The sequence below is a fragment of the Anopheles aquasalis genome, chromosome 2 (assembly GCF_943734665.1).
Source record: "Anopheles aquasalis chromosome 2, idAnoAquaMG_Q_19, whole genome shotgun sequence".
Classification (NCBI taxonomy): Eukaryota; Metazoa; Arthropoda; class Insecta; order Diptera; family Culicidae; genus Anopheles; species Anopheles aquasalis.
In genome coordinates this window covers 39,177,501-39,192,500 of record NC_064877.1, presented here as the reverse complement: position 1 = coordinate 39,192,500, position 15,000 = coordinate 39,177,501, and the positions used below count along the sequence as shown (strand labels likewise).

The window sequence follows — 15,000 nt, the reverse complement described above, 5'->3', positions numbered from 1 at the left end:
GAACGGACTGGCGAGTTGTTGAAATAGACCGGCGGCGGCATTCGAGGGTGAATCGGACCAGGATCCAATCCGGCAGAACGGATCCACGTCCTCGTGTGTGCGCTGCAGGCGGTTAGCAGCAGATGGAGCGTGAAAACCGTTACGGATGTTACGACGAGGTGAAACAGAGGTGTGAGTGGTGGTCCAGGCTACAAAGTACCGGAAGTTTCGGAAGGAACGCTCACTCGAGAACTAATTGATGGAAAGCCCTTCACAGGCCTCGAGACAGGAAGGAATCAGCCTCCGTTGATGATGGTGCTCGATGGGTCATGGCTCGGAAGTAGAGAAGACAAGTGAGAGATGAGGGCACAGAATGGCACACTTTAAAGACGTTTACACATATGTCCCAGAGTCGTTTACCACGATGCAGTCCATTCATTATGCGCCCCGTAAAAGGCGACATGAATTCCATCATCAATTGCCGTCGCTTCGTTGAGCTTTCTCTTTACTACATCCGGACGTATCCACAGGGCAGGCCTAGAGATGCCGAACGGAGCAGGCGGCGCCGTAAATGAATTATTTATAGCCTTGCATATATTCTGCACTTGGCAACCTGGTAAGGGTCATCGAAGTAACTTAATAATGGTATTTACCTAAGGCATCGTGCTTCTGGGATCTTCGGAGCGTGGCCAACGAGTGGTAAACGCGGGTCTAAGTGTTTCGTTGCATTAGTATTCCTGATTGACGGGTTTACTCCCGTACGATTGACAGCTCTGCTAGCGTCAGCCCGCCCGTGTACTTGAAGCAATTAAATTCCTGATTCGTCTACGGACAATACAGGGCGGCCTTGGTTCGTGTAAAAGACCGCGCGACACCGGACGCTTGTTCGGTATGACAGGATTTCAATTAAACGCCACTAGCAAGCAAGCGAGCCGCTCCGTGTGTGACATTCTGATGGCATGATCTACCGTTTATTGGCAACGGCGCTACGGCAGATAAGCGTTTGAACGGAGTAAGCTTGGTCTCGATTGGCCACTTCCGGGAGTGCGAGTAATTGAAGTTTAATGTCCTAACGCCCACCCACCCACCCCACCATAGTCTGGAGAGTTTGGTAGAAGGAAGTTATTCACACAACGGCGGCGGTGGTCGCACGGGAGAAGTCAATTGCTGCCGTATAATTTCACGCTCCACCATCGATAATTTATCGCTTAATCAGTGAACAATTTGCAATGTCCGATGGAGGCGGTGCAGCACACTGCTTTGATGTATTAACCGGGGGATTAGTGTGGTCTTCCTGCACTCTAATCGATGGATAAAAGGGTATATTGTGACTAGAATCCAGGGCCTTTAGTAGTCGTCACATTAAATCACTAAATACTGGCCACAGGCTGCCTTTTTTTTTAACAAAAGCGAATCACTAGTTGTGGCGTTCCGTTGGCGAACAATGAGAATCTGATGCAAACTACCCTGTGGAATGAGAATCTGATGCAAACAGCAAGCAACCAATGGTTTGTACAACTATTGCTTGCTTAGTAGGCCCAGGCCAGGGCAGGAAAAATGGCTGGCTGCTTTGGTGCCCCCCTGGTGGACCACTCCACCGACCGCAGTCAGTGACAAATGTGCTGAACGTGACAATACGCTTTGCGCAGGAGATCACGACATCCGGTGCTGGCCGGCCCGCGTTCCTCCCCTCGCTTTCGTCCAGCGTCGCGTGTCTAGCGTCTATTAATCAAGGGCCTAGCCAGCGCGGACCGCCGATAGACAAGCGAACTGCAAACAAGCAATCAAGTAGCCTTGAGGCACAACTTCCGACCACTGCAGAGCGACCCAGTAGGCAGAGCTTTTCAGGAGGCCTCGGGTCAGATAAATGCCCTAATGTAATTTTGCGGTTTACTTTTGCTTAACTTCCATCCGGACCCATCCATCTCCCAGTGCCGGGTGCCGTGCCGGGGCTGTTGGGGCGGGTTTGTTTGTGTTGTTAAATCGCTCGCCAGTGCAAATGAGCCATGAACAATTCCGTAAACACGGCAAGCACCGTAGCAGTAGCAGCAGCAGCAGCAGCACCGCCATCCGAAGATTAATTCGATCGTCATGTCCGAAAGCCATAGAAGAGACAAGATGACTTCTTGAAAATAATGAGCTGCTTATATCTGACGGCTGTTTTTTTTTATTTCCTCTCTTGTCTTTGATTTCTCAAACAAAAAAAAAACAAATTGGAACGAACAACACCACAAAGAACCTCCAACTGTAATCTGTTTCCCGTGCATCCGAGATACTGGCGTCAGGGTTTCTTTTTTCGCTAAAAAATCGTTCGCTTTTCTGGGAAGAACTTTAAGATCATTTCATCAGCATGGCTGCACCTTCAATTTAAACGCATTGCAGAAAGATTGTTGTGCTGCACCGTAGCCGAAATGTTTGCAAAACATGCCTGGCGCTGCACTAACGAATGTTTCCCTCTTTTGCTGCACGACAAGCAACACAAACGTCGCCGCGCCCGGCGAACGATGGTGATGATAAAATTGCAGAAATAAGAAAATAGTTTGACTTCTTTACGCGTTCGTTGCATTTTCGGTACCATGCAGCCCAACACCCACACCCACATACCAACGATCGTTGCGAAAAGCGCCAGAAAAGGAAAAGAACAGCTTTCTGTTACATTCTCTACGAGCAGCTGAGCATGCACAGCCCGAACATGGCCGTGCACTGACACACGAAGACGTTGCCTGATTGCCGCAGTGTCACCCCGCGCTACCAGCCTGCCTGGCATTCCCCGCGAGCTACACGAAGCGTGAGAAGATGCTCCCGCTGGTGAACCATTGCCAGTTTGAATGCGATACTCAGCACCTTCACCGTAGCGGGTGCAGCTGGTACGTCGTGGAGGGTGGTGCAGGCAGCCCTTTTCTCTATTATTTTCTGCGTGCCACGTAAATCACTGAGTAAGTTGAAGGGTTGCCACGTTAGGGCGGTTTGCCCTTTAACGAGAAAATGAATTTCAACCAGCTGGTACCCGGGCACATCGGTTCGTCGATGTGCTGGAGGTAGTTGGTGAGGTGGATGGAATGTAATTTAGGGGAAAGTAATGATATTAGCACCGGTAAACAAAATTTGCTTGTCGCAAGCGTTGATATGAAGCACTTTGCATTTCGGTGGATGCATTATGAGTTTACATTAGTTGTATCTTTTTTGGTATTTTAATGGAATTTAGGAAAAATATGAGCAGCTCCTTCATTTCATGCAATGCTGTTTATTTTCGAGCTTCTACACGACAGCGAGAGGTTGAAAATTGTAAACATTCCATAAAAATCCGTGGCGATGAAAGTGAAATGCGTAGTAACTGAAAATGAGCTATATTCAGCACTGGCATTTTGATAGATTTCCTTAGTTTGAGCTGGTATAAACAATCAGTAATCATCAAGTGTTCATTGGACAAATCAAAGTCTCGTTCTTTTTCAAAAACAAGCGTCTTTCGATTTCAAACTGCATCCTTCAACTTCTATTGTCAAAGCTAGTAAGAGGGGAACATATTCACATCCAAAACAACTGCAATGGGAACCATAATTATGCGAACGAATCGTATGTAACTCACACGGCAAGACAGATTCACTGAAGCCCACCTGACCTTAACCCTACAGAGACTTTTATGAATGAGAACTCGCAAGAAAAGCCCACATGGTTGTCGTTTGTGATTGAAATTGTACAGCCAACCGAACAACGAGTCCACAGAGACACTGGCGGAGAGACTGGCGCACCGTAGCTCGAGGGTTCTTTAGAATTTTTTCCAACTTCCATCCAAAGAAATCTGGCATTGGGACTCCTTGTAGCTCCTTGCAGCAGTAGTAGCAGCAGCAGCAGCAGCGTCGTTCTTGTTTTTCCTAGTGTCAACCAAACCAAATGCTTCACAATAGCGAGCAGAACTACAGAGTTACATGCGAACCACGAGGGAGGTTAGAAAATGCGGGAAAACTTTTCCACCACCACCACCACCACCACCAGCAGCACATCACCGACAGAACCAATTCCAAAGGGGTCTACCGACCGCAACCGAACCGGCACCAGGAACCGGAGAAGCGTGACAGGACTTGTGTAATATTTCTTTCGGAACTTTCCGGTGCTCCAGTGCGCCGGGTGGGTGCCGGTGAGTTACGCGTGCTTTCCATTTTCCGGCGAGCTTGCGTCACGCGGTGGCGAGACCGAGGCACACTCGAGCAGCTACTAAGAGCTGAAGGCTTAGTGAAAATGTGGTTTTCTTGTATTCTCTCGCCGGGTAGCGCGCACCGCGTAAGCTGCGTGGTTGGTGCGGATTGTGTGGTTTGTGCTGAGAGGGCCGGATCGGCCACCTTTCGGGCACAAGCGAGGTGGAAGCGACGCCAGCGGGTTGGGACAATTTATGCATGTGGCGCACTTTGGCAGGGAGCGAAGTAACATTTCGGTTCCGTTCCGGCAAAGATGAAAGGTGACACCAACGACGAACGAATGCTTCGTCGCAGCTTCCCTTACATACGCGGTGTTAGTATTTTTCCTAATCGTATTCTCTCTCTCTCTCTCTCTCTCTCTATCTCTCTCTCTCTCTCTCTCTCTTTCTCTCTCCTTCTCTGGTTCTCTTTATCTCTGCAAAGTCACGGTTGATTGCCGTCCGGAAACCAGAAGGCACGATAACTTTATGTCGCTGGTATACATTTGTCGTACCGGCGGAATGAGTGGCGCAAAAGTTTGATCGTGGAGCAACCGGCTCAAAATTAGACAAAGATTAAGGACATTGCGTCACTTTTACACACTTGATGTGTGCTTATTTGTGAACCGTGCGAAGCGTCGCTGGTGCTTTCTAAACTTGCGACCCGCTGAAATGTTTTCGACCAAATTGCTTCCCTTCTTTTTCTGCTACTCAACAACGACTAGCTTCGTGTCCTGCATATGTTTCCAACCAAAATATTCTGTAAACTGAAACCTCTGTCCGGGGCTGTGGTTCGGATGACCTCCATTTGCTTGATGGATGTTCGACACGCGACACGTTGTGTTCGCGAAAGGCTTATCAAAAGGTGAAACAAATTGCATCAATCATAGCAGGCCCCGGTGTCTACCTTGCCGCGTCGTGATCACGTGAAGACAGCACAGTGTGCGAGCAAATTACGGAGCACAGTGTAGAGAGTGAGATTGAAAGTGAGAAAAATAGCTCTCATTTACAGTAAGTACTTCCGTTACCTTTAAAGGAAGATGGCAAGAATAAGGATCAATAGTAAAAAAAAGGTACAGAGAGAGAGAGAGAGAGAGAGAGAGAGAGAGAGAGAGAGTTAGAGAGAGAAAAAGAGAGATTTCTGTTGTTTAGCTGATGCCGTACGTGCCATACGCCACTCCTGTCTCTTCTGCAAAGGCGACTTTCTTTACGCGGTAATTTATGAGCTTAATTTTTGAAAAGCAGCAAGCTTCCAAGAACCATAATAGACGCTCCGATTGGCGCCGCCTCCGAGAAGGGTGACGAATGTTCCAGACATCATTTACAGCGAATTAGCGCATTAAAATGGAGGGGCGTGAAACCATATGACACGTGAACAGACATCATCATGCGAACTGAAGACGATAAGTCGCCGTGGGAACGGAAACTTCTGTCGCAACAACCCGGTGTCTGGTGTGGTTGCCATGCGGTGACTGTGGCTGTGTGTTAGCTCATTTTAAAAGCTAATGTTTCACCCTCGCACATGGCATATGGCTGCGAATGGTGATGGTGGCTTACTTTGATGCCTTGCGTTCGCCATTTGCATTGGAGCTTCGCATTTCCAAGTAATGCATTTTTTAAAGGTTTAATTCCAGCTTAATCCATCGCGGCGAGAGTGCGCAAGGGATTAAGTAAGCAGTAATGGAAGTACACGCCCTATCACTGCTCTATGCTGACCGGTCTATGCCCCATTAACGGGGAAAAAGGAAGTTCGCACCCCTAAAGCCCCTCTTCATTTGTCCATTACGCGCTGGAATCAGTGACGGTTATGTTTTCTCTTTCCGCCCCATATTAAACATCATAAAAAAACGCATCAAATCCGTTCTCATCGACTCAAACAAATAAACATCCGCAACACAACACGCACTCGACCGTGTGCATACAAATAAATAAACTAAAAGCTAACAGCCCATCGATTATATTTGTCGTCGGCGGTACCTTGGCCGTGAGATCGCATCATTACATGGGCCCGTTGAAAGAATTATGCTGCAGGGTCCAGGAGGGATAACAAAAAAATCTGGATCGAATACAATGTATCCACTGCTCGCTGTAATGGTGTTTACCGTGTGTTTTCCACCACTTTCCATTCGATGAAGGCGAAAAGAAAACCCGCAGATAAAAGCGATCCCCCGCGCGACTGCAAAGGGAGTGTTTTCTGCGAACCAAAACATAAAACTAACGATTCGTTTACACTGAAGGCGCCATCAGCCACGGTGGTGGTTGCGGTGCACAACGAGTAACGAGCTGTAGCGTAACGAGAGAACGACTTGTTTCCCCCCCCCCCCCCCCCCCCAATCCCTCTGGTCTGGTCTCCATTCCATTCCACTTGCTCCAATTTGCGGCGTCCTGGTGTTAGCTGCTGTTGAGTGCTTGTTTGTTTCGTACCTCATATTTCAACGGTTTAATGATCGGTCAGCCGGCTAGCCGGCATCTGTATTCCCGATTGTTCGAAGCTGCCCCGTGTGCTGTTCCAGTGTGCGGGGTACACGGTTGGGGCTATTTAGATCAATCACTTATTAAAGAACCCCTGAACGCAGATGTATGAATATTCTGGCTCGTTTAACAGCCGCGCGATGATTAAATTCGACAAAATCATCGATCGACACTTTGGCGCACCTGGACCGTGGCCCCGTAGATTGAGCCAAAAACGTTTGATGCGGACGATTGGTCAATGAAATGAAAATCCTATTTACCTCATCTCTAACGTCATTTTGACCAGGCCGACAACTCCCCCCCTCCGGGCACACAAGCTGAGGGGCATAAATCGAGGGTAAATCGGTGGGGGGCCAAAGCGTTTGGTGTTGCTTGGCCGGTCAAGCCAGATGATGATTGGCCAGACGGTGCTGACAGAGCCACTAGGACCTGGAGAAAAGGGAGGGAATGGAAGGGGAGGCGTTGAAGGCGAGATAAATAATCACACGGATGCGCACAATTTACGATTGCGTGTGAGCATGGCGTTCCGCGAGCTTTCAATTGGGTGTCGAGCGTATGAACCGCGTGCGCAGCTCGCAGACAACACGCACACGCCGAAAGCAAGCAATCATAGTGAAAGAACAAACATGCTAGACTTCAAAACCTCCCCCCCCTCCCCTCAGGCCTTTTTGGCTCGGTTCGCACGTAGTCCGGTTTTATGTGGCCATCAGCCGCCCGTCGAAACCGTTCCCGAACGATTATTACTTGATTTACAGACCAGACCGGTAACCGGGCGGCGCGAACGATGCGCCGCGATGAAGATTGTTTTATTTATTTTCTTCCCTTTTCCAGTGCAAAGTTTGTGGTTTTTGTGAGCACATTTCATAACGAGCTGCACTCGCCTACTGTGCTACCACTGGTGTATTTGTGCGCTTGGAAGTGTGTTTAGATGCGTCGAGCGATCACTTTTAGGGGGCAGCAGTTTATCTTCTCGATGGGGCAATGATTTGGACAACCAGGATCGCTACGCCGCGTTGTGAGGTGCTAACCGACAAGAAACAGAGAGAAAAAGAGAGAAAGAGAGAGAGGCAGGGGAAACCGGCCAACCGAAGAAACCAAATACCGAACTCAATCGACGACCAACAAGATCATCGTCTTCGCATGATCGCTCTATTTTCTGGGGGTATTTATTTTACATTTCTTCTCTCGCACCTTCCATCAAACCATTGGCCATTCGGGCATTCGCGCAAAGTGTGAACGTTCGTGAATCGCATCTGCTCGTTGGCTACGGTGTCGGTGTTGAGTCGAGTCAATTAGTGTGGCAGCCCAAAGGAAGGCAAAGAAATTGGGGAAATTAATTAATTGTCTTTAAAGATAAGCCGAGCCGAGCCGAGCCGAGAAGTTGATGTGTGTGGCTTTTCGCCGTCAAAGTTCGACCTCATTTCCACCACCACCGCCCGGGCCGGATGAGCTGTCGGGGATTTGTGGTGATGACCATTACTATCGCGCGAGAGTGAGAGAAGGAAACTTTCCCATCAAAACTTTTCTTCGTTTGGCGGTTCTTTTGTAACACACATCCCACATTCGATCCCCGTTCCTGAGCTTCTCCGATCCTGATATGCTGCTGCGGGTATTGGGAAAATCAAGGAACCGGAAAGTGATAAAAATACTCTCGGACAAGGCCGTCAAATCGTGGCCGCAAGACCGAAGGCAAGAAGCGAAATCAGTTAAAGACTTTGAGAGAAGTGTTCTCGCTCCACTACTGCCACTGATAAGAACGCTCGGGGCTTCGATTCTCCGTTCGCTTTCTCTTCTCGTTGGTTTCCTTTCCCCCCTTGGTTGGTATCGACAGGCCCTTCCAGTGCGGCTCCTGATGAGTGGCGAAACGAGTGATTTGGGTTTCGCTAAATTTGGTTTCGCCTCCAGCCCCGGCCGGGGGGGGGGGGGGGGGGGGTTAAGGAACGGGAGCCGGTTGTTCGGGTTTGCTCTCTGGCTTTGGTCTGATGGACCTCCGGGCTAAGGCTCCCGGGTCCATCCAAAAATATGCACAAGAAGATCAAAAGAAACAACAGCAAAAAAGTATTTGGCAAAGATTTACGATGAAAGCAACACTTCCCACGAAAGTGACGAAAATAGAACTTCCCTTTTTCGGGGTGCCGGCCAGGGCCAGGGCCAGGATAAATGCTTTGTGGGAGACTCGATGAATGGCACACGCACGCACCCCGGGAGACAGTCGCACCCAGTTTGGGTTCCTTTCCCCCCCCCCCCCCCCTCTTCTGTATGCGAGCATGAACGGGAGCAGGATCAGATCTTGTCATCATTTCTGGGGACAAACAGCAGATTTTAGGGCCAAAGCTTTCGTCCCTGCTTTTGGGAAGTGGGACCCAGGGGTTGTCGTCTGGATAGAACCCCGCTGGATATTTAATCATCATTCTGTGTCTATCTGAGATGAGAGCCCTAGGGTTCAGCTCGACATGTTCCAATCTTCCTCATGATATGTGTTTGCGTATATGTGTGTGACCCAAAAGGGGTTCCATCGTTACCGTTATTTCCATATGAAACTCATTCAAAGTGACTTTGAAGTGCTGTGGAGAGGGGGTTATGATATTAATAACTTTCCGTTCGGCAGCAGCACTCGTAATGACTAGCTTTAGCATTGAAAGCATGCATATTAATGACATTTTGTCGTATGTCTGCGTGAACGTGCAAGTGTTAGCCAGAAGAAAATCGAATTATTTTCGGGCAAATTTTGAGAAAAAACTTTTATCATGATAAGCAACAAACAAAATTGGCAATATTGCTGAAGCTCTGGAACGAAGTGGTTTACCTTGTTCACTGTTCATTCATGAAATGATACAGCAACCTGGTTCATTTCTAGTGGCGTGCATAATTGAGGTCGTGCAGGAACAAGCGCAAACAACCGTGGCCACCACCCGGTTCCTTTTTTACCATCGCTGTCTCAAAGTAAAAATGATGCTCAAGTAAACAAAACCATCAAGCGCAAACGTTATACATAAATTCATCAAGGGTGTTGGGTTTGTTGGTTAGCTCCACCAACAGCTGCCGAACAACAAACCAGGACTCGTCTCGACCAGACCAGGCCAGAAGGGGGGTGGGGGCGGAGACCACCGGATCCAGCTAATGAACTTCCGTATTCGTCTTTGCCATCTCCAACGAGTGAACTGCGGCCTCGATGGTTCGCCACCACAACCGCACCGCAGGGACTTTTCCACACACAGGGCTGACCCTGTTTTCCAAACCAACCCTCCACCCACTCCCCTCTTCCAGCCCCTTTGAAGGCCAATCGACGAATTTGTTTGTTTATAAACGTAAACTCCATTCTTGGGCGGTTGAAAAACTAACCAAAGAGGGAGCAGAGAAGGAGGGAAGCTACTTGTGGTGTCTGACGGAAGGCGGAAGTGACGACGCCACTAACCACTGAATGACTCTTTGCTGCTCTAGATTGCGTCTTGCACGAAACTAGCCGAGCGGGGCGTAGAAAAATGTCTTTTGTTTTTGTCACAGACTAAAGGCACCAGAAGGCCAAAATCGGGGAAAGGAAAGCAAGAAAGCACTTACCCTGCATCTTTTTCTTCACCTTCTTCTGCTTCCGCTTCTGGTTCTAGGGTGAAGATTGTGTGATGAGGCCACCGGGAAAGCTCAAGGATTCATGGAGATTCATATTTCATTTGTGACTGTCACACGCTTCCTCCACCGGCCCGTGGGCCTATCCTTGGAGCACTCTCCCTTGGAGCAGTTTCTTTTCTGCCGTTCGGTTTCCGCTTGGCCGCGTGGTAAACAAACGGACAGAAACTTAAAACCACGACGACCAAGATGAAAGTGTTCTTTCTTTGGATTTGTGTGCGTTTTTATTCGCTCTCTCTCTCTCTCTCTTTGAGGCTGCGACCAACAAGCGATCTAACTGTGTTGGCGGTGCCGGTGCGATTTGTTAGTTTACGGGCCAAGAGATCCGCGACATTGCACCGCAGACCACACGGCGACGCCGACACCGGTGAGAGATAACCGTTGAGAAATAACTCTCAATTTCAAATGGTTGTAGCGAAGCAGCAACAACACTTCATCCTTCTCAAAAGCGAGCCCGAAGGAAAAGGTGAAACTGCGGTACAGATAAATCTCCGAATTTCATTGCAACATCTGTCGTTTACGATACGAAACACCTGGAAAAGCGAAAAACGGAGCTAAGCCGAGCGTACAACATGACATGACAAGAGGGTGCCATACGTCGAGGGTGCGCGCAGAGAAGAAGAACGACTGTCGAAACTATTCCCAAACCCCCTCAGCCAAGCATCTTCCTCCCCCTCGTTCGCACCTTTAAACACCGCTCGCTTTCAGAATGGTGGCTCTGTACCGACACCGACCGTAGATCAATCCACCTGGATACTGTTTTGCTCCTTTGAACAAGAATGGCGCACATACAACCGTCTAGTGTAGGCTACCGGAACAAGTTGGTAGCACGACCGAAACCGACTGGAACCGGGGGGACGCACAAACTCACCAAAAATGATCGAACGTGCCAAATACCGGTGAAACGGGGAGATAAAATGGTAAATGGTTGTGCAACTTTAGCAACAATTTCTTCGCCTACGCCCAAGTTGGTTTCTATTGCCACTAGAAGGTGTTGAGAGAAGCATTAGCAATGCTTAAGGAAATCGATTTTATGCTGCTGCAAAAGAGCAGCAAGCGATTCGTGCGCATAAAAAGGCTTATCGAACGGAGCCACCGGAAGACGGTAGATGCAAAACAAGATTCTGCTGGGCTCTTTCATGTTTTCTCTTTGACTCTTGGGGTCAAACACGATCACGACACACGATGACTTAGTTTATGTAATACCTTTCATGGTTTTAAAAGCAATGATGGGTCTGAAGCAGTATGCAGACTCACACTATCAAGAGCTTATTGGTCAATATTCTAGGGTACTTTGATTTATTTAACGAAATCGGGTTTTGAAATGCAAAAGTTAAGCTTCTGAATTACGCGAAATAAATACGAATAACCTACAATATTGATCAATAAAAATGTGCCTGTGTAGCCTGCTTAAGAAGTAAAAAAGCTTCCCTTTTTAGACCAAAAGTAACACCAACTCACTACTCCTCAAGATTTTCGAGATTCGATTCGTATTGATTGACACAAAGTTTTCCCGTCCGCCAACACCACCTCACCCCCCATCGGCCCTTCACGTGGTAAAGAATTACAAAACTGGAAAAGCCAATCGGAACTCGGAACGGTGCGGTCTTGCACGCTAACTTGCACTCGCACGATGCGACCTGCACCTTGTAACTTCCCTTGTCCAATCTCGCAATGGCAAACCGGACCGGAATCCGCCATACTATAGCACCGCCGAGCACCGAGCGCTGAGCCGAGCCGAAACCGGAAAAGCCAGCCAGCACGCGATTGCTTTCGACAAAGTTCGACGCAAAACTTATGGGAATGAACGGAACGAACGGAGGGAGACCGACCCAGCAGTGGATTCTGAAGACCAACCGAGGTGAAAATCTATTTTCGGATGGCTCATAAATTTTGCACCATTCCTCCTGCAGTGTCCTACAATGGAGTGTTTACAAGGACCAAGGATGATCGTTTTCGAGGGCGCACCGAACGATTGCACTGCTCGCCTTTTACAACAACAACAACACCGACAACAGCCAACTTTTGAATATTCAAATTACCGTCTCAAGAGACTTTGCCCAATAGCACACTTCTTGCTGGGAAGTTGAGAGGAAAATTTCATTCTCACGCCATTCGAGCACAGTATTTGCATCAAATTCACTATCTCCTTTTTTTCTTTTTGAGGGTTTACCGGGAGTTTGGTTCTATTCGCAGAGTGTGCAGGGTGATCTATTCTACCAGAATAGGCAGCTTCACGCTTTCGTTCGAATTCATCGAGAAAATAAAATATTAAATGCTGCCAATCATAGAAAAAAAGGATAAAGTAAAAGCCCTCCCGTCCCACGTGCAATCGAAGGTTGGCACACAGTACGATCAATAAATCGTTTTCCATAGAACGATGTGGTGGAACTGCTGCTGTTCTCCCCCTCCGGGCTCTTATCTGTCAGAACGGAATGGGGACGGTGGTCGTCGAGGGTCACAAATAACAGCGCGATGAGGTTGGGAAAAATTGACGGCGCACGAAAGTGCACCACGATCACGAGACATTGCACAACAGTGCAGCTGCCGCACTTCCCGCAAACTTCCGGCAACAAACACGCTGGACAAATAGTTGGAAAAGCCACGCCAGCGATTGTCAAGCCATGCGCCGCAGCGTACGGGCGTACTGTCACTAAATAATGAATCGATTTCAAATGGTTGCGCTGGCAGTTGATGGGGCACCGAGAGCGAGGTACGGTGACGGTGTGCATAAGGGACAATTGAATTCATTTGGTGTTCGTTTTTCGTTCGTTCGTGGAAAAAAAACCCCCGCGTGAAGTGCAATCCCTGCCGCGATCAAGCTTGTGTACGCAAATCATTTACGCGAAGTCAATTTTTCAATCATTCTACTAGGTCGCCCGTCCGCCTTACGGCTTAATTCCTGGCTCCATCACATTAATTGCTGCGGGCTGTTTAAGGGGGGACCATGCTCCCCGCCGGGGTGGAGGGATTCCGGACCGAACCGGGGCCTGATATTAAAAAGAAAACACATTTCCAACTGCAAATTGCTATTTTCAATTCAGCAGGCCGTAAAGTAAGTGTTTAATCATCATGACCGGAGGGATGGCTGTGGTGCAGCCGCCGCGAGCAGCACCGGCAAGCAGGACACTTGACTCAACTGCACAGAGATTCCGACGTCGAATCGTGCGACCGATCCGCCACCACGGTGGCCTTCACTCGGAAGTCTAATCCCATTAGACAGGAAGGCAGCAATTTCCGCGCCTTTTTATTGTGAAAAATAAAATACTTTGCTACTGATTACCGAGAATGAGCCTCTGCCAGCCAACCAACCAACCAGCAGAGCACCAGCAGAGGACCTGTGTTTTTGTGGGACCGGTGCGATGCAGTCACAGACAGAGAAATGGGGTGTGCGGCGGCGCATGGGAAACCACTTAGCCTAGCGATGATGAAGAAAATAGAATTTAGCTCCGAGGGCCAATTGACCGATCTTATCTGCCGACTGTCGCAGCGGGTCGGCGGCAGCGAACAACTTTGCAACTTTTTCCATCGAGTTCAGTCCAGTCAAGACCACTATGGAAATGGCGAAGGTCACCAGAAAACATTACGACGACGGACACGGACCGAACGGTACCATCGCATTGTCCACATTCGGCATTTGGGTGCTGGACAATTTCAATTAAAAATTATAATGTGCCGTTAATAGATTTCGGGTGCCTCCCTAGCGTCCGCCGGTCGGTAACGGTACGGTTTATTTGTCTTCAAATTTATGCTAACCAAACACGACCTCGTGGGAAAGCTGCCAAAAGGGAGTTGGAATGGGGAGGGAGTGAGAGTTTTAAAACAATTCTCGGCGAGGCGAGAATCGACACCCACCACAACCCATCGCCAACCGTCCACTGAGCTTTCTGGGCGGGGGGGGGGGGATCTTTCTTGCTTTTCTTCCCTTTTTTGCTCTCCCGATCCGCTGCGCTACATCCGTGGGCAGAAGCAGAACCGTGAATTAATTAATTTGCATTGCGTACCTTTTTTGCCGGGATGGTTGTGTCTTGGGACCAGTGTTTTTTTTTGGAGAAAAAAAGAAGAAAAACAACAACAACAAAAACCAGCGACAGGAGAGAAAAGAAGATATTCACTTCGATTTATATCGCTCACAGTGTTCGCTTCCCTCTCTTTTATCCTCGCTCACAGATAGAAAGGATAAGGTGGCCGAAATTTATTGCCCTCCTATTAGCAAACTTGTAGCAACAAAAGGGGGGGCGAGCATTAGGTAAACAGGGACCAGGCAAGACCAACTATTGGTCAGAGGCGGGGAGGAGTTTTAATTAAAATAGGGAATCGAACCCCTTTTCGTGCTCAGAGCGCGCTAAGATGGCAGCAAATATTGGACGATCGTTCAACAGCACAACAATGCACACACAGAGAAAACGAGAGGCAGCCGATATGCTGGAGGGACAAAACCAATGCCCTACCATACCAGCCGGCACAGATTGATGCTGTTGCGCGTTCCGTGTTTGTTTGCTCTTGACACTGGCCTCTTTTGCACAGTGTTTTCTCCTTTGTTTTTGCGCTTGTCGCACGTGTCGCTTACCAGGCGCCTCCATCGACCATGCGCCTCCATCGACCAGGCGCCTCCATCGACCAACTCGCCTGGTGGCTTATCTTAGGCCCTCGCTGATGTTACGGGTAACCGAAATTAAGTGACAACGATGATGAAAGATTGGTGAAAAGAAGATGGCAGATAGAGAACCCTACGAAGCTAAATCATCCAAACA

General features: G+C 48.6%; 2 protein-coding genes across 8 annotated transcripts in view; one reads left to right on the top strand and one right to left on the bottom strand.

Moving 5' to 3' along the window:
• The window catches only part of LOC126571214 (uncharacterized), a 165,615-nt gene that overhangs the window by 73,568 nt on the left and 77,047 nt on the right, over positions 1 to 15,000 (bottom strand). The gene's annotated exons all lie outside the window — the stretch shown is intronic.
• LOC126571213 (uncharacterized) overlaps positions 1 to 15,000 on the top strand; it is a 117,001-nt gene that overhangs the window by 39,970 nt on the left and 62,031 nt on the right. The gene's annotated exons all lie outside the window — the stretch shown is intronic.